This window comes from Sphaerodactylus townsendi, linkage group LG16, assembly GCF_021028975.2.
Source record: "Sphaerodactylus townsendi isolate TG3544 linkage group LG16, MPM_Stown_v2.3, whole genome shotgun sequence".
NCBI classification, from domain to species: domain Eukaryota; kingdom Metazoa; phylum Chordata; class Lepidosauria; order Squamata; family Sphaerodactylidae; genus Sphaerodactylus; species Sphaerodactylus townsendi.
This window is the reverse complement of record NC_059440.1, coordinates 18,175,435-18,201,485: the sequence shown is the minus strand read 5'-3', so window position 1 is coordinate 18,201,485 and position 26,051 is coordinate 18,175,435. Positions and strand designations below refer to the sequence as shown.

The following is a 26,051-nucleotide window of genomic DNA, read 5'->3' as shown; positions in this document are numbered from 1 at the left end:
AGTGATGGCAAACCTTTTTGAGACCGAGTGCCCGAATTGCAACCCAAACCCCACTTATTTATCGTAAAGTGCCAACCCAGCAATTTAACCTGAGGTTTTAGTTTAGAAAAAACCGATTGGCTCCCTCTTCCTTTGCCCCACCCGCTCGAGCAGGGGCCAGCCTGCTCTAGCCTCCAGCAAGTCCCACGCACACCACTCTGTGCCTCTTTAGCATCTCTGCCTCCTCTGTACCCCCACCTCGGGCAGCAGCCACCCGGAGCACAGACACTAGGCCTGCCAGCCGAGTCCTCCCTGCTCACTGCGGTGCGCACACATTGTGCTCAGTGGCCCAGGTCAGTCTAGATGTGTGTGTGGGGTGTGTGTGTGATTTTCCACCCCCACATGACAAACTCTGTGTGCACGTGCCCACAGAGAGGGCTCCAAGTGCCACCTCTGGCACCCGTGCCATAGGTTCGCCATCACTGCCATAGAGTCTACCTTCAGAAGCTTCCATTTTCTCTGGGGATCTGACCTCGGTAGTCTGGAGATCAAGTGTAATTCCTGATCTCCAAGCCACATCTGGAGGCTGACCACCCTACCGCCATGCCGGAAAGGCCATCACTGCCATAGAGTCTACCTTCAGAAGCTTCCATTTTCTCTGGGGATCTGACCTCGGTAGTCTGGAGATCAAGTGTAATTCCTGATCTCCAAGCCACATCTGGAGGCTGACCACCCTACCGCCATGCCGGAAAGGTCACACTTAGAACGCTGTGGTCTGAGCATGACCTTTCTGTGCATTTGCTCCTTTCCAACATGAAAACGTTGCAAAGGGTACACCAAGCGGCTGACGTAAAACCTGAGTGTTTTTGAAAAGTGTAAAACACTCATCAAAGACTAACCAACAATAAAGCAGCAGACAGAAAAGAAAATAAGCAGCAGAGTTCCCACCCAGCCATTCCAGATGCCCGGTTCAAAGCCTTACACAAACAACCTTGATCTTTGAGTCAAAACAGCCAACGAGTAGAGGAGCTCCAAAGCCTGGCCGCACCAATCAGAAGATGCCCCTTCTCTCAGGACCCTTCCGCATTGTCGGAGTCGACCTTAGATTGACTTGAGTCCGACCCGAGTCCTCCGCACAGACGTAGCGTCGGACTCGTGTCTGACTCAACTCACCTCCCTCTCGCCATTGAATTTCTGAGCTCTACTGGGGAGTTGAGTCGACTGGCGGACTCGGGTTGCGCTCGAGCCGAAGCCGACGGAGTGCAGATTCTCCGTCGACTCGACTCTGCCATGTAGCCAATCACAGCTAAGTATTTCGCCCATGCGCAGAAGGGGAGACTCGTGGCGGCGCGAAAAGCTTTGGGCATGCGCAGAACGGGGGACTCCGCAACCAATCGGAGCGCAGCGCAGGGAGGTGGTCCCGCCCTCTGAGCTCGGCTCCGGAGACACGAGTCGGCTGCTGTGCGGAGGAACGGGAGGACTCGAGTTGAGGTATGACTCCGCCGACATGAGTCGAACCTGAGTCATCTCGTGTGTCCGGAAGGGGCCTCAGTTCTGTACATGGATCAGGGCCTCTGAGAATGACCTTAGATGGCAGGAAGTCAAGAGCTAAAGAAAAATCCTGCTGGAGCCACCTACTTCAGCATCCTGTTTCCCACCATGCGCCACCAGATCATGCCTCAGGGAAGACCTTAAGAAGAAGAAGAGGTTGGATTGATACCCCACCCCCTTTCTCTCCTGTAAGGTTTAAAAACTCCTTCTCCTTCCTCTCCCCACCACAGGTAGGTGGGGTACCTGTGAGGTAGGTGGGGCTGAGAGATTTCTGAACGAACTGTGACTAGCTCAAGGCCACCCAGCAGGCTTTGTGTATAGAAGAGCAGAAACAAATCCAGTTCACCAGGTAAGAGTCCACCACTCTTGCGGAGCAGTGAGGAATCAAATCCAGTTCTCCATATTAGAGTCCACCTGCTCCTATTACACCACCCTGACCTGAATACACACACCCTCCAGTATTTGTCTCTCAGCAACTAGAACTGAATGGGGCTTGTGATGTGGCCGTAGGGCCAGCCACATTAAGGACTGGGCTATTGCCATGTGAATCAAACAAATAGCCAATGGGAGTCCATACTTGGGCTGACGCAAGGCGGACAAACACAACTTTTCAGTACATATATTTAAATCAATAAATTAAATAAATAAAGTGGTGAGCTGAAATTCCATGATTTTTTGTTTGCCTACATTCTCAGCAGCGTCAAAATATCGACCGTATCTTTGGCCCTTTCCCCACTTTCCTTAAGCCGTGCGCTACTCTCCTCAAGTAGCGCGGGGTCCCCAGGCACTCCCCACTACAGGGGCGGCGACAACGCAGCCACCCCAACGCTGCCGCTCTCGCGCCCCCTCAGCGCGCGGCATCCCTGGCGCTCCTCAAAACGGCGCCTTTTGATGACCCCGCGCAGAGTCAAAAGGCACCGTTTTCTCCAGCACCAGGAATGACGTGTGCTGAGGGGGCGCGACAGTGGCAGCGTTGGGGCGGCTGTGTTGTTGCCACCCCTGTAGTGGGGAGTGCCCCGGGACCCCGCGCTACTTGGCCCGAGTAGCGCGCAGCAGAAGGTAAGTGGGGAAAGGCCCAACAAAGCTTCATCCGATTGGTTTTATAGCACTAGGACATCATTTCATCATCGTTGTGAAACCTCTGCGAAGGACAGTGGACAGTTTCAAGCAGGGCACGAACGCTATCGGGACGTGGAAAAACAAACAGGCGCAGCTCCACAAAAATGCCACGATCCTGCTTGTCCGGAGTTGCCAGAGGAGAAGAGCAGCTCAGGAAATGGATGACAGCCCTGGAGATGTCTTGACAAGACAGTCTGGCTCGCTGCGGAAGTCTTTCCACGGCTCCGCGTCCAGTTCTGCATGATCCCAGATGGCACCAGTAGATTCACCTGACGCGTTTGGCAGCCCTGCAATTCCCTTCAGGATTCAAAATCCTCCCGCTGAGGAAGAGGCCCAACTGGCAAAGCCTCTGGATTTATCTGGAGAGGAATGTGCAGAAATGTTAATGGGAGACATCCATGCACGAGTGGTCGGACGTAACTGTTTCCATGTGAGGAAAATAGCGCTGGGAGACAAGACGGCCTTCAAGAACTGGCCTCGCTTATCGTTCGGCCAGTCAAGTTTCGGGGATCCTATCTGGTTCCTTCTGACCCCAAAGCCTTTTGCTGCTCATAAAACTGGAGGGGATGAGTTGGCACAGATTCTTTCCGGCAGCACAATTATGATTGCCGATGTTTGTTTTTGAATGTATTTGTCCATTTTTATCCCTCCCTTCTTTGAAGGAGCTCAAAGCAGTGTGCAGGGTTCTTCCTCCCTCTGTTTAATCTTCACAACAACCCTCTGAGATAGATTTTATCTGGTCCAAGATCACCCAGTGAGTTTTGATGACCTGTGGGGATTTGAACCTGGGCTTTCCAAGATGTTGTCTGATATTCTAACCACTACACCACGTTGACTCTTCCTTCCTTCCAAATCTTCTCCACAACCATTTATTTTTGAACTACCACAAAGGCTTATCTTGATTACAAATGATCCGTTAATCTCCTCTCTCCTAAGGATCAGAGGTTAGTTATAGTTTGGGATATATTCTTATGAGAGAATGAACCCATCAAGAAAAGGCTACGCCACAGGCCTCTGGAGAGTTCAGCTCTGGTTTGTGGGTTGTGTGATCAACCAAGTTCACATGTTGCACAACCATCCAAATACCATTTGTTTTGCATTTATTGATCCCTGACAATTTTACATTCTTGTCATTAGGTTGATTACGTCTTTCCCATTCCCGTCTTGTAAAAACGTTCTTTATGGTTTTTATTGGATTCATCTGTTTGGCAAATTGTAACTCGGAAGGCAACTCTTAATTTCCCCCCATTATTATTAATTTATTATTGTTGTTTATTTGAGTAAATGCCTCGTGTTCCATTCCAATCATCTGTTTTAAAACAATGATGTGTTAGGGAGGGGCAAGCCATTCTGTTACACTATGTAGAGCTATGTAAATCAAATCAGACGTGATGGTGGGGTTGCCAGCACTGCCTTGGCGAATGCTTGGAGACTTTGAAAACAATACCTGGGGATGGTGGAGCTTGGGGAGGATGTGACATCACTTTCAGGTGATGCTCTAGGAATTTCCCTAATCTCTATGGTAAAGACCATAGAGATGTAGAAATTCCTAGAGTATCACTATGGAGGCCCATTTTTTCTTCCACAAAAGTAATTCAGGAAAATAATTGTACAAACTGGGTGAGTGGCCAGCAACATGGCAAAAGAACTTCAACATAGGTAAGTGTAAGGGGACGCACACTGGAATGAAAAATATTAATGTTAAGTCTGACCTTGCTGAGGCTGAGAGGAAAAGAGACCTTGGGGTCGTAGTGGACAGCTCAATGAAAATGTCAACACCTGTAAAAAAGGCAAACTCTGTGCTGGGGATTATTAGGAAAGGAAGTGACAACAAAACAGCCAATTTTATAATTTGCAATACTGTGTGCTGTTCTGGTCAAAAAGGGCATTGCAGAGCCGGAAAAGTACAAAAGACAGCAACCAGGATGATTGAGGGGTTGAAGCACCGTTCCATTGAGAAAAGAGGCTAGCACTCTTCCGTTTAGAAAAGAGACAACTAAAGAGGGGACTCGATAGAAGTTTCTAAAATTATGCATGGGCCAGAGAGAGCAGACTGAACTTCTTTTCCCTCTCCGAAAACACTAGAACTTGGGGGCATACAATGGCCCTTTCTCCACTTACCCTTTTTCCGAGGGTTGCTGCGCACAATCCCCAGCGCGCGGCATCCCTGGCGTGCGCCCGGGCGTCCCCACGACGCTCTGCGCGGGGTCATCAAAAGGCGCCCTTTGAAAGAGCACCAGGAATGCCTCGCGCTGAGGGGCGTGACAGCAGCAGCGTCGGGGCGGCTGCGCTGTCGCTGCCCCTCTCAGTGGAGAGTGCCGAGGGACCCCGCGCTACTCTCCTCGAGTAGCGCGGGGCTTAAGGTAAGTGGGGAAAGGGCCAATGTTCTTGATGGGCAGGAGATCCTGAAGGCTGGACAAAAAGAAACATTACATGAAAACATTACATTCTCAGCCAGAGGATACTGTGACGGCTACAGGCACTGATGGCTTTCAAAGGGAATTAGACAGATTCATGGAGGATAGGTCTATTAGAGGCACTTTGCCATGGTGGTTAAAGGGAACCTCCATGTTGAAAGACAGTAAACCTGAATACCAGAGCCAGTAGGCAACATTAGGGGAAGGCCCCAGCCTCCATGCCCTGTTGTTGCCCCTCCAGAGTAACTGGTTGGCCACAGTGTGAGACAGAATGCTGGGCTAGATGGACCACTGGTCTGATCCAGCAAGACTTTTCTTATATTTCCTGAAATACTTGAACGTATTTTCGTTGGGCCTGGTACCAATGCACACACACTCCACCCCCAATAATCCTATCCCATACATAGAATCTCACGAGCCAAAAATCCCAACCTGGCCCCCTTCCCCAGACATCTGGGCCGCAGAAAAGTATACCTATTTCCTTCCTCCTGCCTGCATACTTGGGCCCTAGTTCCTTGTGGCAAAAAGGAGATATGTATTGGTGAAAGAGTAGCGAAGACCTTTTAAGCTTTTGAAATCTTTGTTCCCCCTTTGAATCTGTGTTGCAAATCCACCAGATCTGGCAGAACGAAGGTGCAATTGGAGAGAGCAGCTTGCCAAATCACGCAGCAGAAGAATCAAATCCTCTTTGTCGTTCCAAAAGAGGGTCAGATGTCATAGCATCCAAAATGGGAGTTATCTTCAAATCCAACAAAAGAGAACAAATGCTCGACACATTGCCATTTACGATTTGGTCCTCTCCCAAATACATTAAATTTTTAAAACCATCAATTTTAAAAAAAACATGCAAGATATTAAAAGCCACGTTGCACAATATTTCATGTGTCAGGAAGCATCAGGTAGGGCGTCTTCAGCGGAGGAATTCCTCCCTGGGTTTTACTTTTAATATTCCACATTAGGGTTTCCAGGTGTATATAGGTACATATATCGCTTCTCTATTGAACAGAGTCTAAGCCCCCTCTATTGTTTTTCTAGAAACTTTAAAGGGCAAAAATCTTTCCTTTCTGGACCTGGCTTCATTGTCTACATGTTGTGATCCACACTCTGACTCAGTTTAGAATTAGATACATGATTGATTCTATTTCGTTACCCAGTCATTTATTCAAAGGGCTCACAACAGTCTACATCAGGGATAGGCAGGCACGCCAAGCAGCAGGAGATCGGGCCATTTTGCTCAACAGACAGGGCCAGTTCTGAGGTCAGTTCTTGCGGTGTGCACAAGTACAACCCATTGTCACTTCCCTTCCCTGTTGGTGGGCTTCGAAGGTAGACACTGCAGGTTTTTTGACACTCAGCCTCTAAAGGTTGCCTACCTCCCTGGTCTGCATAGTTCTCTTGTTTGTCCTCACAACAATTCTTTGGGGGGTACGAAAGACGAAGATGTAGTGATGTCATGGTTAAGAGCAGGTGGTTTCTAATCTGGAGAACCGGGTTTGATTCCCCATTCCTCCATCTGCGTGGCAGAGGCTTATCTGGTGAACCAGATGTGTTTCCGCACTCCTACATTCCTGCTGGGTGACCTTGGGCTTGTCACAGTTCTTGGGAACTCAGCCCTACCTACCTCACAAGGTGTCTGTTGTGGGGAGAGGAAGGGAAAGGAGCTTGTAAGCCACAGGAAGTGGGATATAAGTGCAAATTTTTCTTCTTCTCTTCTTCTAAGGTTAGCTAGCAAGATTTTTGGCTGCTGGGTGGGGCTCACTTTGTTTCCACTTCATCCAGAAAGAAACAGAGTTTTACCTGGCAAATAGCAAAAAGGACTGGAGGGAAAGAGTAAATATGAATCGGAGGGTCTTCCTGGATTAAACAGAGTTAGAAATCTATTGAAACAGCTTGCTGCTTAAGCCTTATGGAGTGTTTATTAACATTTCTGACTGCTCCAAGTTCTTTTCTCTTTCTAATCTATGCTTGGAAACTCACTGGAGCTGTTGGTGGGAATGTTCATCAGTCTTCAGTTGCTTTATTTAAGACTCCACATCTGTATTCCTGGCCATTCTCCAAAATGCTCAAAGCAGCATACATAGGTGATCCCATTTTATCCCACAAGGTAGGCTGGGGATTTTGGAATCATTGTAGAGGGTTGCTTGAAAACATCAGCAGCAGGTTGCAGCTGTCCAAAAAGCAAGAATGGGATTTTAGCCGGCAGTTAATGACGAGACATCCAAGAGATACCTGCTGAGCAACGCCTTGACGTGATTTATGCATTCGTTCGTTAAGACATTTATATCCTGCTTTTCTAGCCATAAACAGAGAGCAAACGTAGCTTACAGAGTCAGCTGGAAATAGCAACACCCATGGGGGGATTCAGCAGGTTTGTACCACTTCGGCAGAACCGGTTGTTAAAATAGTGCTTGTAAACAATCAGTTAAATTATTTGAATTCCCACCACATGGAACCGGTTGTTAAAGTATTTGAATCCCATCACTGAGCAACACCAGCATTCAAAGCGAACGGTGGTATTATTATTATTATTATTATTATTATTATTATTATTATTATTATTATTATTATTATTATTATTTACGGAATCCAAATATCCCAGGAGTTGAGCAAAATTGAAATATCGGATTTGGTCAAAGTGTGCCTGCGGTTCAGTTCTAAAAGCGGGTTTTGTCCTGTGATATTTCCCTCACAGTCACAGCTTTTAGACTCTCTCCAGCCACCCACCTCACAGGGGTGTTTGTTGTGAGGAGGGAAGGGCAAGGAAGATTGTAAGCCCAAGGAAGGTCTCCTACAGGATATAAATCAAACTCTTCTTCTTCATCCTGGTATTTTCAAATCGCCAATTTGGCTTTTTAAAAAAAAATCAATGACCCGATTGAACCCACTACCATGCAAACAACACAGGAGCAGAACCAGTTTATTTTCCACCTGATGCGTCTGATCTCCCCCCATCCGCTGCCAACCCGATCTCTCCACCTGACATCGTGTCAGTTTTCAACTATGCTGATCACCCGGTATGCCCTTCTTCCCAAAATGTTCCCCCAAGCACATTTGCTGCTCATGGTATCGACTGGGTGCCATTTCATCTGGGTTAATCAGGAGTGGAGTCCCAAAATGTCCCCATTCTCTTTTCTGTACATGTATTGGTTGCTTGGAGCGGATAACTAGGGAGATGTGTACTTTGGGCTGAATGTTAGTGGGAATATCACGGGGTGGTGGGAGTCTCTCATTTGCCACAAAAAATATGAGAATGTGAGTGGGAATGTGATGTGATGCTGTGCCTCATTGTTTTCTGCTGCTAATTGCCATGTTGAGGCATAATAATAATAATAATAATAATAATAATAATAATAATAATAATAATAATAATAATAATAATAATAATAATGAGGAGGAGGAGGAGGAGGAGGAGGAGGAGGAGGAGGAGGAGGAGGTTTGTATACCGCCCACCCCCGAAGGGCTCAGGGCGGTTCACACACAAATACACAAAACAGTTAAATAAATAGATAAGTTCCATACATTTTAGCATTTAAAACACAGCGCTCTAATTTTACTTCCATTACGAACAACAGGTGGCGTCCAACAGCTTAAAATCCCCTAAAAAGAGGGGGACGGGGGGGGGGACAGAGAGGGGGTGCTTTTACACAGTATAATTTCAGTAACCGGTAGGGATGCCAGCCTCCAGGTGGGACCTGGGGATCCCCCAGAATTACAGCTCATCTCCAGACTACAGAGATAAGATCCCCTAGAGAAAATGAATGCCTTCCAAGTTACAATTTGCCAAACAGCTGAATCCAATAAATAGATATTTATGCACAAATAGGTCAAGAACTGAGTGAGATCTAAGCTCATTGCCTTTCCTCTGTGTCTACCCTGCTGCAATGACCTCTTGGCTACCGTGTACAGAATATTCTAAGGCTGACACACAGCTTTTGCTCATACAGCAGATATGAGACCAGAGGCGTAGAAAGGGGGGAAAGCACCCAGTGCCCCGGTGCATCCTTCGCCCTTGTCCCGCCCCGGAACACCCCCGTCCCCCCAGAAATGCCTTCACCCCCCCCCCGTCCCCTTGGAGCTACGCCTCTGTATGAGACACCTTGCCAGAGCCTCCCTCTCATCTGATCTGAGAGAGGTAGAGCTGGAAGAGTAAAGGAACCTCGTTCACCTCCTTTCCCCCCTGTTTGCTGTCTCTCCCCTCCACTCCTGGAATTTGCCCAGCCCCAAACTTCACAGTGCTCCAAAATGCAATTTTCAAAGCAACCTGACGTTGAACGAGGGATGTGCACCGAGGCCCCGGCTCCTTTTGCATTGTGTTCCTATGTGCCCATGACTCTTTCTCACTATATCTATGTTTTCAGTGTATTTTATAGCATTTGTATAGGACTAGCAATAAAGCCTATTGTGTGAAAAAATACAACCGGCTCTAGAAAGCTGGTGCTGGTCATTTCGGTCATTGTTCATGAAACATTAAAATTCAACACGTTTACAGGATACTAGGCCTCCAAGGGCAAGAGATGTGGGCCTCTTTCCACTCATGTGCCTGTTCAGCTGTTTAAAAAACGAGTTAAGAATTAGGATTAAGAATTAGGACTAATAAAAGGAAACATTTCTTCACGCAACGTGTGATTGGCGTTTGGAATATGCTGCCATAGGAGGTGGTGTTGTTCACTAACCTGGATAGCTTTAAAAGGGGCTTGGGCAGATTTATGGAGAAGTCGATCTATGGCTACCAATCTTGATCCTCCTTGATCTGTGATTGCAAATGCCTTAGCAGACCAGGTGCTCGGGAGCAGCAGCAGCAGCAGAAGGCCATTGCTTTCACAGACTGCATGTGAGCTCCCAAAGGCATCTGGTGGGCCACTGTGAGTAGCAGAGTGCTGGACTAGATGGACTCTGGTCTGATCCAGCAGGCTCTTTCTTATGTTCTTATGAGTTGTTGCCAATATGCCTTGCCTTAATTGTAAATTAATTAAAATTAATTTTAATGTTATACAATGTGCTCGCATAGGTGGAACTACCATGGGGCAGGGGGACAAACACCCTGAACACAGGCAAGGTGGGTTGGAGAATCACTCCCTTCATCCCTCTCATCAGGCCACCTCCGTGGCCTTGAGCAGCCTCGGCAACCCGGAGCAGCCCCTATGGACTGGCGAAGCAGCCCCTACGGACTGGAGCAGGCTGCTCTTTTAACTGTAAAAGGTAAGTGAGGCATGTTTAGGGGAGGGGCAGGGGGGCAGGAGGCACCATTTTGCCCCGTGCGCCATTTTTCCTTCCTACGGCACTGCGTGCTCACATCAGTGCGACCTACCTCTGCTCGTGCGCCTGTAGAGCTCATGGTTGTGTGAAAATCAAGACTTACGTGACTTCATTCCTGCAAGGGGGAAAGCCGATTGAAAAAGCAAGGATTTGGCAATATCCTGTGACTGTACCTAATGCACTCACAAAAGGTTGGGTTCCCTCCACCTGCCCCGCTGTTCAAGGGGGCTCAGAACCTTTCACAGAGCCTTTCACAGAGACACATTTTGGCACAGGGCATCCTGACCTGCAGACCTCTCTGAGTGGCTGCAGTCCTTCCAAAATATGCAAGACATTCTTGGCCAGCGCAGAGAAGGGCCCGGCATTGTCTCGCTCCTTGCTTAGCTTTGGCTAAGGCCAGGACTAGTGAAAGGCAGCCAAGGAATGACATGGAGGAAGGACGATGTACTACTCACCAGAACGGCTACATGGAGGAGAGATGAATGACCCCCAAGCATTGAAAGCTGTGGTAAAAGAAGCAAGTGTGGAGAGCCAATTGTCCTTCATCAGTGTCCTGTGAGAGCAAGATGGAGGAATGGGCTGCATACTCAGTGGGGACATTCTGCATTACAAATATGGAGGAGAAGTTGATCTATGGCTACCAATCTTGATCCTCCTTGATCTGAGATTGCAAATGCCTTAGCAGACCAAGTGCTCAGGAGCAGCAGCAGCAGAAGGCCATTGCTTTCACATCCTGCATGTGAGCTCCCAAAGGCACCTGGTGGGCCACTGTGAGTAGCACAGTGCTGGACTAGATGGATTCTGGTCTGATCCAGCAGGCTTGTTCTTATGTTCTTATGTTCTTATTGCTGTGAAAATAAAGCCAGCAGATTGTCTCTGACATGTTAATTTTCTCCCTCCTGAGAGCCAGTGTGGGGTAGTGGTTAAGAGCAGGTGGATTCTAATCTGGAGAACTGGGTTTGATTTCCCACTCCTCCACCTGAGTGGCAGAGGCTTATCTGGTGAACCAGATTTGTTTCCACACTCCTACATTCCTGCTGGATGACCTTGGGCCAGAGGTGTATCAAGGAGGGAGGAAACGGCGCCTGGAGACAAATTGTCTCCGGGCACCCCTCCTCCACCTCCAGCGGGGACCCAAAGTGACTTACACCATTCTCCTCTCCTCCATTTTATTTTCACAACCATGTGAGGTAGATGAGGCTGAGAGAGCATAGCTGGCCCAAAGTCACCCAGTGAGGTTCCAGGACATGAGGGACGATTGGAACCTGGGTTTCCCAGATACTAGTCCAACCTTTTTAACCACTACACCACACTGACTCTCATTTTCTTTTGAACACATCAGACAGTGAAGCTTAACCTGAGCCTTTTCTTAATATCCTAGGCCGTTTCCGCACGAATGCGGAAGCGGCCGGGTCGGCGTACGGTCCTAGTAAGAGCCGGGCAGCCGGCGCCATGTGTCCCTGGGCCTCCGGCGCGTCGCCGAGGCCTGGGGACAAGGTAAGTAAAGGGAGGGAGGGGGGGAAAGCTCCGGGAAGCCTTCCAACCGGCGTTTCCTCAACAAGTGCGCTTCGAAGCGCACTGGGAAAACGCCGGCGTTGGGACGGGTGGCCGGCGCAAGGGCAGCGCGGCTGTGACGCAGCTGCGCCCCCTGTGTGAACGGCGGCCTGGGGACGGCGTTTTTGCTGTCCCCAAGCCGCTGTGTATGGCCCGTGCGGAAAGGGCCCTAGCTTACTTCATTTGGGGAATTCTTTAAGTAAGGAGGGTAACTCATATACATGTCTCCCCTGCCCCCTCCCGTTTCGCAACCAAGAATTCTGCCCCTCATTTCGCATAACACATGTGATAACTGCTTGCTTTAGACAGAATGGAAGGTGTTTTTTTAATCAACCAGATCTGCCTTCCAGGCCCTCAAAACTTACTGGTTTTATTTGTAAGTAAACAGATTTTTAACAGATAACACCATCAATACTTTTCCCTCACAAAGAGCAGCTGGGATTTCCCATTACCCAGGGGTTTAAGACAATACCGTGAATCTCATGTTTGATCAGCATATAGCAAGAACATTGAGTTTCCTCTTCAAAACATGGGAAAGGAAAATACGCTGTGCAGCTGTTCAGAATACCTACCATACATTAAAGTAAATTGGCTTAGATTGGAGTAACTCTGGCCCCTTCCGCACATGCAGAACAATGCACTTTCAGTCCACTTCCACAATTGTTTGCAAGTGGATTTTGCTCTTCTACACAGTAAAATCCAGCTGCAAAGGGCATTGAAAGTGGATTGAAAGTGCATATTTCTGCATGTGCGGAAGGGGTTTCTGTGCTGGATTACACTGGAAGTCTGCCACCATACATTTTGTATTCCATTGCTTTCTCACAATACTTCCTTATAGCTTTTCTGGGGTCCTGGTTTAGATATTGATGTAGATTTGAATCCAGGACTTCATACCCCCCAGAGACTCCAAAATGCACACATCTGTTCTGGGATTCAATCTCCACAATTATTGCCTGAAAAGCGGGAAATAGGAAATAGTTTGATAAGCCAAAATGCAATGAGAGCCCGGGAAGAGAAAAGGGGAAAAAAAGATTTAGCTCGTTTGGTTCGCTGGAAATCTGCAGTTTGTTAACTGTGAATTTTCTCATGTCATTGGATTAAGGGAGTAAGTAAACAGCTGTTGCTTATTCGTTTTTTCCAAACGATGCATGAGTTCATTATTTACCTCTTCTATTCCCCCCTGCATTGCTGCTTAGAACCCCTCCTGTAAGGATCTCTGGGGCAGGATGGCTATGTCCCACTATGTTACACGGCAATGGGTGGGGGAGGATTTCCCCATATATTTGGAGTCTCCAAAGGAGGCTTATGTTGGATCAGAGTTGTAGAAACTCCTTCCAACACTACAGCATCGATTCAGGGTGACCAGGCTCTTAGACACTTCCACAAATCCATGTAGAGCTAGGGCAATGTCTAATTTTACTACTTGTGTTAAAAGTCTTGCCTTTCTATTGAAACTCACTCTCTTCACTGACCTTTTCCATAGCATTCTGACAGCTACTGATCCCTTGATTGCTGTTCATGGAATCCTAGAATCATAGAGTTGGAAGAGACCACAAGGACCATCAAGTCCAACCTCCTGCCATGCAGGAACACACAATCAAAGCACTCCTGACATATGCTCATCCAGTCTCTGTTTAAAAACCTCCAAAGAAGGAGACTCCACCCCTCTCCGAGGCAGTGCATTCCACTGTCAAACAGCCCTGGCAGTCAGAAAGTTCTCCCTAATGTTTAGGTAGAATCTCTTTCCTGCACCTTGAACCCATTACTCCTGGTCCTAATCTCTGAGGCAGCAGAAAACAAGCTTGCTCCCTCTTCAACATGACATCCCTTCAAATATTTAAACATGGCTATTATGTCCCTCCTTAACCTTCACTTCTCCAGACGAAACATCCCTAGCTCCCTAATCCTCTCTTCATTCCAGACCTTTTACCATTTTGGTTGCCCTCCTCTGGATACATTCCAGCTTGTCAATATCCTTCTTAAATTGCGGTCCCCAGAGCTGACACAGTACTCTAGGTGAAATCTGACCAATGCAGAGTAGTGGGGTACAATTACTTCCCTCGATCTAGACACTATGCTCTTATTGATGCATCGCAGAATTGCATTGGCTTTCTTGGCTGCCGCATCACACTGCTGACTCATGTTCAGTTTGTGGTCTGCTAAAACTCCCAGATCCCTTTCACATGTATTGTTGTCAAGCCAAGTGTCACCCATCCTATATCTGTGCTCAGTGGTGGGATTCAAATAATTTAACAACTGGTTCCAGTGGCAGGATTCAAATAATTTAACAACTAGTTGTTTACAAGCACCATTTCAACAACTGGTTCTGCCGAAGTGGTGCGAACCGGCTGAATCCCACCACTGTCTGTGCTGTTGTTGCTTCAGAGTCATCATCGGCCTCCCTTCGGTTCACTTTCTTACACCATCCTTGAATCTGATTCACTGTGGCAACCCATGTGGTTTTCTTAATCTGTGACGCTATCGCCTTAGCATGGTGACATCATCATCAAAGTCACAGGAGCGGCCAGAGTGAGCCAAACCATAATGATATTGTGGCCATGGAAGGCCGAGGAAAGTGAGGGGTCGGAGGAAAGGAGCTGACACTGAAAAGGAACAGAACTGAAAAAACACAGAGCCAAAAAACCTGCCAGATTGGAAGATACTTTGACACTCATGAGAAAGAACACAAAACACAACAAGTCATTTGGGTTCATTCCTAGTACATGGGAAGCCAGCCTTCCATTCATTTGCACTGAACATTAATGGAATGTGTGGCTTATTTTTGGGGAGGGGGGAATATCTCTCCATTGTCACCTGTCCCAACACTTCAGTACAGAACGAGCTGTGCATTCCCCCCCCCCCCCAAAAAAAAAAAGGATAACAAAAGGATGTTCATTCCTCCCGGCTTATATGTGTTTTGAACTGTGGCTTCCTTCCATGACTCCGTCCTTCCTCAAAAATTACCGCGATAAATAAATAAATAGATGCTCTTGATGTCTCTGGGCCCTCTCCAGAGGCCTTCTCCATCATTCCTGCTTGGTGGCTGACCTTGTTTTCTATTTATACAGCTCTAACGTGTCTGCTATTCATGTTAATTTCCTGAGCCACGTCCAACTTGGCTTTTATAAGCCCTCTGTCCTCCTTTTTCCAACTGAGCAAGCCCGTCTCCCATTCCTTATAGTTTCACTGCTCTCCTCATGTATCCTGCTCTTTGCTTACTGCTTAGGGGGGTTAAGCAGTTTTGGTAGGGCCCCAATCCCCCTCCCTCGCACAAGAATTCTTGCTTAGCTTAGCCAGCATGGTGTAGAACCAGCGTGGTCTAGTGGTGAAGAGCAGGTGCAGTCTAATCTGGAGAACCAGGTTTGATACCCCGCTCTGCCACCTGAGCCATGGAGGCTTATCTGGTGAACTAGATTAGCTTGTCACTCCAGCTGGGTGACCTTGGGCTAGTCACTGTTCTTCAGAGCTCTCTTAGCCCCACCCACCTCACGGGGTGTTTGTTGTTGGGGAGGGAGAAGGGAAAGGATCTTGTAAGCCCCTTTGAGTCTCCTTACAGGAGAGAAAGGGGGGATATAAATCCAGCTCTTCTTCTTCTTTGAACCCCATCATTCCATCTGTAGCAGACAGTTCTGTTTTCATACTCCATATGGAACCCTCCTCCGATTCTCAAACCACTGTCTCTTCGAAGCTACACCATTCCAATTAAGTTGTCCCTCAAGAAGAGAACAGGTTCTTTCCACTGCTGGAACGGAGACAGCTTTCCAACTAGTTTCTTGTGGAATGGAGGAAAGACATCCAGAACTGGGTTCGCTCATGGAATGTCTCAAGAGTGGAAGGACAAACTTGGCATCCCCTAATGGCATGGCTTGAGTCAAAGTCCTGATCTTCCATAAGGCAAGGTAGGTGATCCTTGCCAATGCCAATTGGGCACCAAAACAAGTTCATAACTTGGTTTTATGATGGTGAAAATGGACAGCAAGAAACCAGTAAGAAGAACAAAAAATACCCATGGCAATATATGCTGACCTGTCCCTTTCAGCAAGCCTTCAAGATCTTTCACACCTATTGGCTCAGCTGTCTATACCAGGGGTCCCCAAACTTTTTAAACAGGGGGCCAGTTCACTGTCCCTCAGACTGTTGGAGGGCCGGACTAAAAAAAACTATGAACAAATTCCAATGCACAAATGATTGTAAAATGTTTGATTTCACCTTTCAGCCTTTCTGTCATGGTCTATTTTTAGAACAGTGACCAAAGTATGTCAAGTACAGGGTGGGCTCCAAATATTGTTGGGGAGGCTGTGGAATACCTTCCCCTGTAAAAAAAAAAAGCAGAACTTTCCCAATGAAGCATTCCATCTAACCCAGGATCAGGTATCTTCCTGGGTTCTTTCCTCCCTAGCAGCCAGCGAGCGATTCGCCAGCCTGGCTGATGCCAATGGGAGTGAGGCGGAACAGAAAGCCTGAGAGCAACACATGGAGTAGCTGAGAGGGAAGGGCGAAGCAGGTGTTGCCACATGTAAGGTTTCCAACTCTAGGTCAGAAAATTCATGGAGATTTGGGGGTGCCATCATGTAATTGCAATCAACAGCTGTTGGGGCCGGTTCCTCCTCTCCCTCGAGCCCCCACTGCACATGAATGGAGCCATCGCCACCATGCCTGGTGGGCCGGATAAATGCCTTCAGGGGGCCACATTTGGCCCCCGGGCCGTAGTTTGGGGACCCCTGGTCTATACTATACTATACTATACTATACTATACTATACTATACTATACTATACTATACTGAGTTGTTAGGCAAAGTGAGTAGGTGTGGTCAGGGAAGGCTTATTGGATATGAGAATTCTGCCCTAAAAGCTATAATGGTTAAAAATGTATATAAATATTGAATTAGCCTCTAGCAAGTCCCATTTGTTTCTATGGTCTGGTGTTATAAATAGCAAGTAGAGCTTCCTGGGGAATTTGGTGAGGAATACAAATTATTTGGAAATCTGACTAACCCTAATTTTCCCCTGAAGAAGAGACAATAACCTCAGCAATGGCCATCCTCTCAGTCTAACTTACCCTTCTGTAAAATGGGGGTACTGGAAAAAAGCAAGGCCTTTCTCCAACCATACTGGGGTGGATATGCCCCCATCTTCTAAAGGTTGTGGAGCACTTTATAAGGGGAACTGATCTGTGAACAGCATTTTATTCCAGTTGCAAATACAGGTGAGAAATTTAGGAAGCATAAGGACCCCAATTTCCCCCTTCCGAATAGAATATAGACGCATAGGATTGAGTAGGCTATTTCTCCCATCTCCCTTTATTCCTTGACCTTCAGCATCCATGTTCTGTACCTCCTGGAGCTTGCACGGGCCAATTAAACCAGAATAACATTGGTAAAAAAAAAACCTGGGGGGGTGTTGTTGCACAGATTTCACTTCTAACGCAAATCCGCTCCGCATTCCCCCCATCCTGGTTTTTTCAAGAATCGCGATTTTCACGATTCTTTTGTTTTAATGCACCTTGCAGCCGCAGCGCGAACAGGGAGGAGGCATGTTAAGCAGGTGCAATTCTCTAGTTGGATCTTAGTCCCTGGCTCACATCTGTGAACCCACGCAGAGACAAAGGGCCGTATCATGGCCCTGGGGATTGGTTGTGCCTGCCTGCAATGCAAAAGACATGCTGCCGTGAGAACGGGCTGGGGCGAAGACGGGTTCATGTAACCAGCCTTTCACCCACATTTCATGGCCCATGCGGAAACGACCTCAGTCTTCAATTCACCATACCATTCGGGTGCAGTTTAGCTCCTTTATAAAGATGCATTTTTCTACATAGGAAGACCCTTGAATATGCAGCAACTTGGTTTACCTAGTCTTGTTTCTGCAGTGGTGCATTTCTGATGCATTAGGAATTCTCCATAGGAATTCTCTGTGCTGTCGAAGCATATGCATATATTGATAATAAAAATACTGCAGAAAAAGCCGTTATGATGTGCCTGCACATATAAAGTCTTAGATTCTTTTTTGTGCAGCTATTTTCCGGTACACAGGTGCTGTTGTGTGAATGGATATAACACTAACTCTCTCTCTCTCCCCCGCCCCAGCCCCCACAAAAAAACCCTGCTGTTATTCTGTGGTTGGATGAAAATATATTTTGTTGTGGGGGGGGGGTACTCATACACAGGGGTGCAGGTGCACGTCAGTAGAATTCAGTACAGGACGACTCTCAAAGCTGTCATACATATAACCATATCAAGTTTGCTTTCTTTTCAGAGTGTTGGCTAGAGGAGTGTTGGTAACTAGAGGAGGGAAGATGCAAAGGAACTGGAGGCCATGCCAAATGACTCCAGTCCTGGAATTAATTTTGGAAATTCTGTTAAGTCAATCAGGATACTAAAAAGGAAAAAATCCGCTCACCTCTTGGGTAGAGCTCTCTCTGCCCAAGAATCCATTCTAGATTTTATTCATGCTTTGAGTATAACCCGGCGGCGTTGTATTCTGTCCTGGGCAGGGGGAGCTGATGTTGGGAGAATGACAGGCTGTTGGAGGTCTCTGAATGAGTTCCTGGCCAAGATTTGAATGGGTGATTTACCAAATCAGACTCCTAGGGTGACTTTATACTGATCAAATGTAGCACAATTATCAATTCTATAAACATTTTTGTAACAAGGGGTTCCAGGTAACGTTACAAGCAATTTATTGTTCTCTCATTCTTTCCTTGTTATAGTCCTCTTCCTCCTCCTCATTAGTTGATTTGCTGAGGGATTTTTGTTTTTGCATGGCATGGAAGCAGTCTTTGTCGACGGTCTTTGTGTGATTATTTTGCTGTGCTCTTAGGACAATATGCATTTTGTCATGTTCCAAAGCACAGCTATCAGGATACGCATTATTAGCTCACTCTTTTGAAGGGTGCCATTTCTATTTCTCATGACACAGTAGTGCTAATCGGCTCAAACGGGGGAAATATTGCAGAACCGATGTCAGTAAACAGAGGGAGAAAGTGAATTTATGATGATAACAGAAGAGAACCCCCTTTCTGGATGGGAAACTCTATGGCAGAAATATTTTCAAAAGCATTATAACCAATGACACACAGGTCCCTTCCGCACACACAAAATAATGCGTTTTCAAGCCACTTTCACAACTGTTTGCAAGTGGATTTTGCTATTCCGCACAGCTTCAAAGAGCACTGAAAGCAGTTTTAAAGTGCATTATTCTGCATGTGCGGAATGAGCCACAGATCCTCTATGGTTATTTTGCATGCTGCAAATGCCAGAGCAATGATCACTGGATTGCGAAGAGAGGTCCACCCAGCGTGGAAGTCACTTTAATCACTACGTACACTGAGTGAAGCCATAAACATGGAGCAAGACCTGGACACTGTGTTGAGAGAGGTCAGAATGTGAAGTGGTGACCAGGACTCCAGATCTTCAATGTGTGACTTTGTGGGTCGGTCCACACACTTTCACAGACTGTGTGTGTTCAGGCATCAGTACCTTATTCAGATACAGAAAGGAAGAACCGGCAAGCACCCTGCTGCTGCTACTGGAAGACATTGTGAGGCGTCCCAGTTGACAGGCTTTGGTATAAACTCTCAGAACTTGGCCCTTGACCCTTGCCAGGTCAACGGAGCAGAACTTTCCGCTTCCTGCATTCCAAGGCTAAGCCTATACTTCTGTTCCGGCTTAAGCAATGGAGCTCTGAGCTGCCACTACAGATCTGGAGTCTGGATATTGCTGCAACTGCCAACAGCTCTGGCCTGGCTATAACCATGAAGGATGAGGAAAACAGCCAATCGTTCCCCTGCGTACATAGTGTAAGGCTCTCTCCCCTCATTAGCATCCACCTTATTAAGTTCCCAAGCTATCAATGGTGCATCAGGGTCACTGCTACAGTAGCATGGAGACACCAATGTGTATGATGGGAGTAGGATTTGCTGAAACCCGTCATAGAACTCTTCTATATTGGGCCATAAACTGGATTACAAGAGCCTGCAATTATGGACTAGTTGAACAGGCTGCATTGCTCCATTCTGTGCAATCAACAGATCCTTAAAAGAGTTGACGTAGCCGAAAAGAGATTAGAAGTGAAGCCAAGACGAAATTTCGTAGGCGTATATTTTCAAAACAAAGTTTAAACTAAAGAAGAGCATCCCTTCTCCAGTTCTATGTCAATCGTCTTTCAACTGCTACTCCTTTTGGCAACTGCTTTCCATCACCACCCTCTTCTGATTTTAAAAAAGGGGGGCTGTTTTTCTTGCTGGCTAGATGACCAATCAGGGATTATGTAGGCAGGATGAAGTCATGGTGCCACGCAGCCAATCAGATAGGGTAATGCTCCAAAGCCAAATCAAAGTATGAGAAAGGCTCGCTACCACCATTTCCAAATAGGAGAATATTTTTGCCATATTTTGCAGCCTCTTCTGTGCATTATTACCAAAACAGAGAGGGTGAATTTTGCAGGAAGTGACATTTTTTCACAAAACGCACTTCATTCATTTTGTCCTATTTAGGATCCACTGCGCAACTAAGGCAGAGCTGATTGGATGACAGGACTGGAACGGCAGAGCAGAGAATCATCCAGAGATGTCATCAGTATCTCCTGCTGAGAGTCCATCTACACAGTAAGCCTTTGTGTTTGTTGGGTAACACCTCACAGCCTTTGTAACACACATGAAATGGGAGTTTTGTGTCTCCCAGACTCTTTTCTGCTTGTAACCAACAGGGGGAAGTGGCTGTAGCCCTCCTGCCTGCTGTTTTCATGTCCTCAAATTACCCCATGGAACTACTATTGGCTCCATGTCAACCTTACATGTGCAGCCATATAACTAAGATGATTTTCTACAATAGCGGCAACAGTGGGTCCATGGAGTGGCACGAGGATCTGAAACGGGGTGGGGGGGAGGCTACAGCTGCTTCAGCCTGGGTGTTTTGGTTGCAAGAACTGGCATGCCCAGGGAGGCACAAAACTCCCGTTGCACGGGTGATCCAAAAGTCCTTGTTTGTTCCCCAACAAACACAAGGACTTTATATGGATCCTGAGGGTAAACAAGCACTCAGGGCTTGCAGGAGACTTTCATCATTTAATTATCTAACGTGATCCATCACGAACAGCTCTCTTGAGAAGCAAAGCAGGGTCTTCCAACGAGCAACGCCAAGCTTTTCACTCATTGTTGCTAGTGGCATGCCAGGCTGTGGAGATTTTGCAATCCTTTGTTTCAAAATGTATGTGTCTATACAGCCCAGAAAGTACATTTTTGTTCTTTGGCACCATAAATTAGCCGTCTGTGTTGTCTTGAAACATCTTGCCTTCCAAGGCTGTGCTGAGCTTCCTGTCTGATGACTGCAAATGGTTCTATGAACTCAGTGCTTTGACCTAAAGTGACACTGGAGGTGAGGAGAGAGCTTCAGGAACTTTTGGGCAAAGAGGAAGTAAAAGTGCTCTTCCATGACTCTGGGTGTTTCTTCATATGGGAATTAATTAGGTGTTTATTTGGAGGAATTTTAGAAATGTACTTTGTTTTGACAGTGAGGAGGCAGAGTCCTGCTTGAGGCATGTCTACCTAAACCAGTGGTGGCGAACCTATGGCACTCCAGATGTTCATGAACTACAATTCCCATCAGCCCCTGCCAGCATGGCCAATCTGGAGTGCCATAGGTTCGCCACCACAGACCTAAACCAATACAATACCTAAACTGATACCTAAACCGATATACTGGTAGTTACTAATAATTTGAACAGATACTGGCTTGCTCAATACTCTCATCGTTTCCTAAAATAGTTGACGGGATATTCTTAAACTGATACTGAAAACAGGTTTAGGTATCGGTTTAGGTATTGGTATCTGTTTAGGTATCTGTTTAGGTATCGGTTTCAATATCGGTATTGGTTTAGGTATCAGTTTACCCGTGAAAAGAAATACAAGCAGGCAGCAGAAATCATTCAATAAACATTGCTATAGGGCTAGGATTACAAAATCAGAACTCAATGAAAACTGTCTGAGCATTGTAATCACATAATGCAGAAAGCAGACGCCCAATGGTAGAAGACGATACAGTAAAAACTTGAGACATATAAAGAACATTGCAATAGATAAACAGTTCTATCTTTTCTCCTTTGTGAATTTCTCTCACAGTGCAGCTCTGTGCAGAATTACAGCAGTCCAGGTCTATTGAAATCAATGAATTTAGGCTGGCATAACTGCACCATTAATCTCAGGTTCTGCTATTACAGCTGAGATGGCTGCCCACTGAGATGGACTCTTACCTGGAGAACCAGGTTTGAGTTCCCCACTCCTACACATGAGTCGCAGAGTTTTACCTGGTGAACTGGTTGGGCTAGTCACAGTTCTCTCAGAACTCTCTCAGCCTCACCTATCTCACCAGGTGCTTGTTGGGAAGAGGAAAGGAAAGGAGTTTGTGAGCTTTTCTGAGTCTACTTACAGGAGAGAAACAGGGGTATAAATCCAAACTTTTCTTCTTCTTCTAGCATTGTGGAATGGAAAGAAACCCCTCCCAATCCATTTCCTCCATGCGTTCCCCGTAAAGGAAACTAGCATCAACTTGAGTGGGTTGTTCAGAAGCCCATCAGATACCCCATTGTGTTATACAAAATCACATGGCAAGATGAGGAAGAACCAGAGGTGTATGCTTGCCATTGTCAAAGCCCAGAATATGGGCTGCAATAAATCCAGAGAGCTAGGAACAAGGAAGCATGAGGCTGAGTCCTGGGAGCTGAATCATAATTAGGAATGAGCCAAGGGCCAAAGCCCATGGAAGAACTTTTCTACCACTGAGTGATCTCATACTATCCAGAGTGGTGAGGTCTGGAGATCTCCTAAAATGACAACTGATCTCTGAACCAAAGAGACGAGTTTCCCTGGAGAAAATGGCTGCTTTGAAGAGCGGACAGTATGGCATCATATCCTGCTGAGGTCCCTCCCTTCCTCAAACCTCACCTTTGCAGACTCCAGTTCCCAAATCTCTGGGAGTTTCCCAGTCTGGAGTTGACGCCCATAACAAAAACCTTGACCCCAACCTACAAGATAACAGGAGGGGGTTGGATCTTGTGGTCACCTTTTCCACAAACAAGCTTGTACGGCTTTTTCTTTTGCCTTAGAGTTTCTGTGTACAGCAGAAAAGAAACAAAGGTCTGCAAGGCCTTTATAAGTCATTAGCAAGGTTTCGTCACCACCTCGGCACACAGCAGGCTCCAGTAATGAGACTACTTGCTGACAACCAGATGACAGAAAATGCAACCTTTGATATTGTCGATCCGCAGGCTTTGCTGATGCACAGATGTCTCCAGTTGGCTATGATGTGCAGCCATACTTGGAGACCAAGGTCGATAGACGTGGGCTCGTGTTCCGACCACCAATCAGCCTTGAGACAGGCCTTGGAGGTACAGTCTGCAGGAGCCACATGCAAGGACAATACACAGGGCTGGGTATCCTTTGTCGGTGCCAACATCCTGTCTGTTCCGACACACGGAACTATTTAGAGCTAATTTCATGCTAACTCTTTTAATCAAGAACATCCTCAGTTTTTTTCAGGGGGGAAAAAAGAGAGAGAGATTTTGTTTGTGCATCAATCTAGTTGAAAAATAAAATAGGGGCATGGCTATAGTCCATATTCCATGAAGTATCCAGGCCAAGGAATGTCTTCCAAGGTAGAGAATAGCTACTTCCTGTCAGACGTGATGTCACTTCCTCTTCTAGTACTCTATAATAAGAATGTCTCTCAGCATTGCAGGAATGTCCTGAAGAGTGTTGACACACCAGAGATCACAATCTGAGCCTTGGATGTCAATCAGGGTAAGCACAATTGGGGTGGGTGGAGGGAGTCCTGGCTAGCAGGTCCTTTTTTGGAGCTGACTTTCTACACTTGCTGTCTTAATATTTCCCAAACATATGAGATGATTAATTATTTCCAGAGCATAACAAAGGATGTCCAGAAATGTTGGGTGACTGCAGATGTCTCCGTTGTGCCTAATTGGATGGAGAGATCTTTTCAAACATCTGGAACAGAATGGAAACATGTACCCTGTGCATGCGCATGAGGTTATTGGCCACATAGCTGGTCCACATGCCCATGTGTTCATCATTTGATGACTGCAACAGGAGGGGCTTGTGAATGTTCTGCCACAAGCCAAATGCCACAGGTAGCCCCCCCCCCCCAACAAGTCAGTCCCTCAGTTTGATTTACATCATGAGGTCATTGTGATGGAGAGGAAATAGGATCGTTTTGGAGACATGCGAAGAACAGTGCTGGAAATGCACCAGTACAGAACACAGAACTTCCGCATTATCTCTGGCCACCTCAAAAACAATAATTTTACATGGATGTAGTTCAGTGATGGCGAACCTTTTCGAGACAGAGTGCCCAAATTGCAACCCAAAACCCACTTCTTTATCACAAAGTGCCAACACGGTAATTTAACCTGAATACTGAGGTTTTTGTTTAGAAAAAATGGTTGGCTCCAAGGCGTGCGTTACTCAGGGGTAAGCTTGGTGGTAGTTGATGGCTTTGCTTTGAAGCAACTGTGCAACGCTTTGAATGGGTGAATCACAACCCTAGGAGGGTTTACTCAGAAGCAAGCCCCATTTCCAGCAATTGAGCTTACTCCCAGGTAAAGGATCGCACTTTAGTTCTTCCCATGAAAACCAGTGGGGTTTAACAGCGCTTAACAGGGTTACCTACACTGCTTCCCCAAAACTAGGTCTTAGGTTTAATGCTAATAATCGAGCCCAGCGGCCCAGGCCAGCCTAGATGTGTTGGAGGGAGGCGACTCTGTTTGCGCGTGCCCACAGAGAGGGCTCTGAGTCCCACCTCTGGCACCCATGCCATAGGTTCGCCACCACTGATGTAGTTAGTGGCCAGTTTGGAAGAAGCGAAAGAAGAGGAAGAGAAGTTTGAGTTGGGATTTATGCCCCACTTTTCTTAACTAAAAGCATCTTACAAACTCCTTTTTCTTCCTTTTCCCACAGCGGACACCTTATGAGGGAGGTGGGACTGAGAGAATTCTGAGAGAACTGATACTAACCCAAGGTCATCCAACAGGTTTCATGTGTAGGAGTAAGGAAACGAACCTGGTTCACCAGGTTAGAATCTCCTTCTCATGTGGAAGAGTTAAACGCAGTTCTCCAGATCAGAGTCCACCACTCCTAACCACTACGCCACTGCGCCACACTGGCTTTGTGGTCTGTGGGATCTGTGAACCAGCCTACAGCACTAGGAGGGATATCCTGGCTTATCATGTCTGACCCTGCTCACCCACAGGCAACAGTTGGAATTCCCATCTAGAAGAGTTTGAATTTATATCCCCTCTTTCTCTCCTGTAAGGAGACTCAAAGGGGGTAACAATCTCCTTTCCCTTCCCCCCTCACAACAAACACCCTGTGAGGTAGGTGGGGCTGAGAGAGCTCCGAAGAACTGTGACTAGCCCAAGGTCACCCAGCTGGCATGTGTTGGAGTGCACAAGCTAATCTGGTTCACCAGATAAGCCTCCACAGATCAAGGGGCAGAGCGGGGAATCAAACCCGGTTCTCCAGATTAGAGTGCACCATCTCTTAAGCACTACGCCACGCTGGCGCTCATCTAGACCACTTTAGTTAGAAAGAGAACCGGCGGCAGCTCCAGGATGGACTACTTTGGACAAGGGCAGCCCCATCCGCAGTGGAAGTGGTGGACCACAGTGCTGATGCAGTGCTGCCCCATCGTTCCCCAAGAGGCCTCTTGGTGGCGCAGGGAGGCTCGCAAAGTGCCACCGAGAAGCCGCAATGGGCCGCAATAGACGTACGCCGGCCAAAAGGCTGGCTTAAGTCTGCATTGTGGCCAGCTGGCGCATTGCCAGGAGAGGCCAGGAGGGAGCCGACTCCCCAGCCCTGCCCCTTGGCTCACCCCTGCTACACTAGTGGTGGCACAAGGCTACTCTGTTTTATCCTCACAACAATCCTGTGGGGTAAGGTTAAGCGGAGAGAGTGTGAGTGACCAAAGGACATCCAGCAAGCTTCCAAGGCTTGAGCAGGGATTCGAATCTGGGTTTTCCAGATACTAGATTATTATGTGGGGAGGCAGGCAGAGGTGATTCTCTTCATATCGCTGATGGAAGACAGACCCACAATTCAGCAGCAGCAGCAGCAGCAGCAGCTGAGAACACTGTTCCGTTGGTAAAGCGCTTCCTAGCAGTAAGCCTCC

At 47.0% G+C, this 26,051-nt stretch overlaps 1 long non-coding RNA gene across 1 annotated transcript; it reads left to right on the top strand.

Annotated features, from left to right (window-relative positions):
* The first annotated feature begins 1,355 nt into the window (after positions 1–1,355).
* On the top strand, positions 1,356–11,023 carry LOC125445488. The gene is made up of 3 exons (XR_007246310.1): positions 1,356–1,535; positions 6,529–6,536; positions 11,014–11,023. It is a non-coding gene; the product is annotated as an uncharacterized LOC125445488 (long non-coding RNA).
* Positions 11,024–26,051: the final 15,028 nt, after the last annotated feature.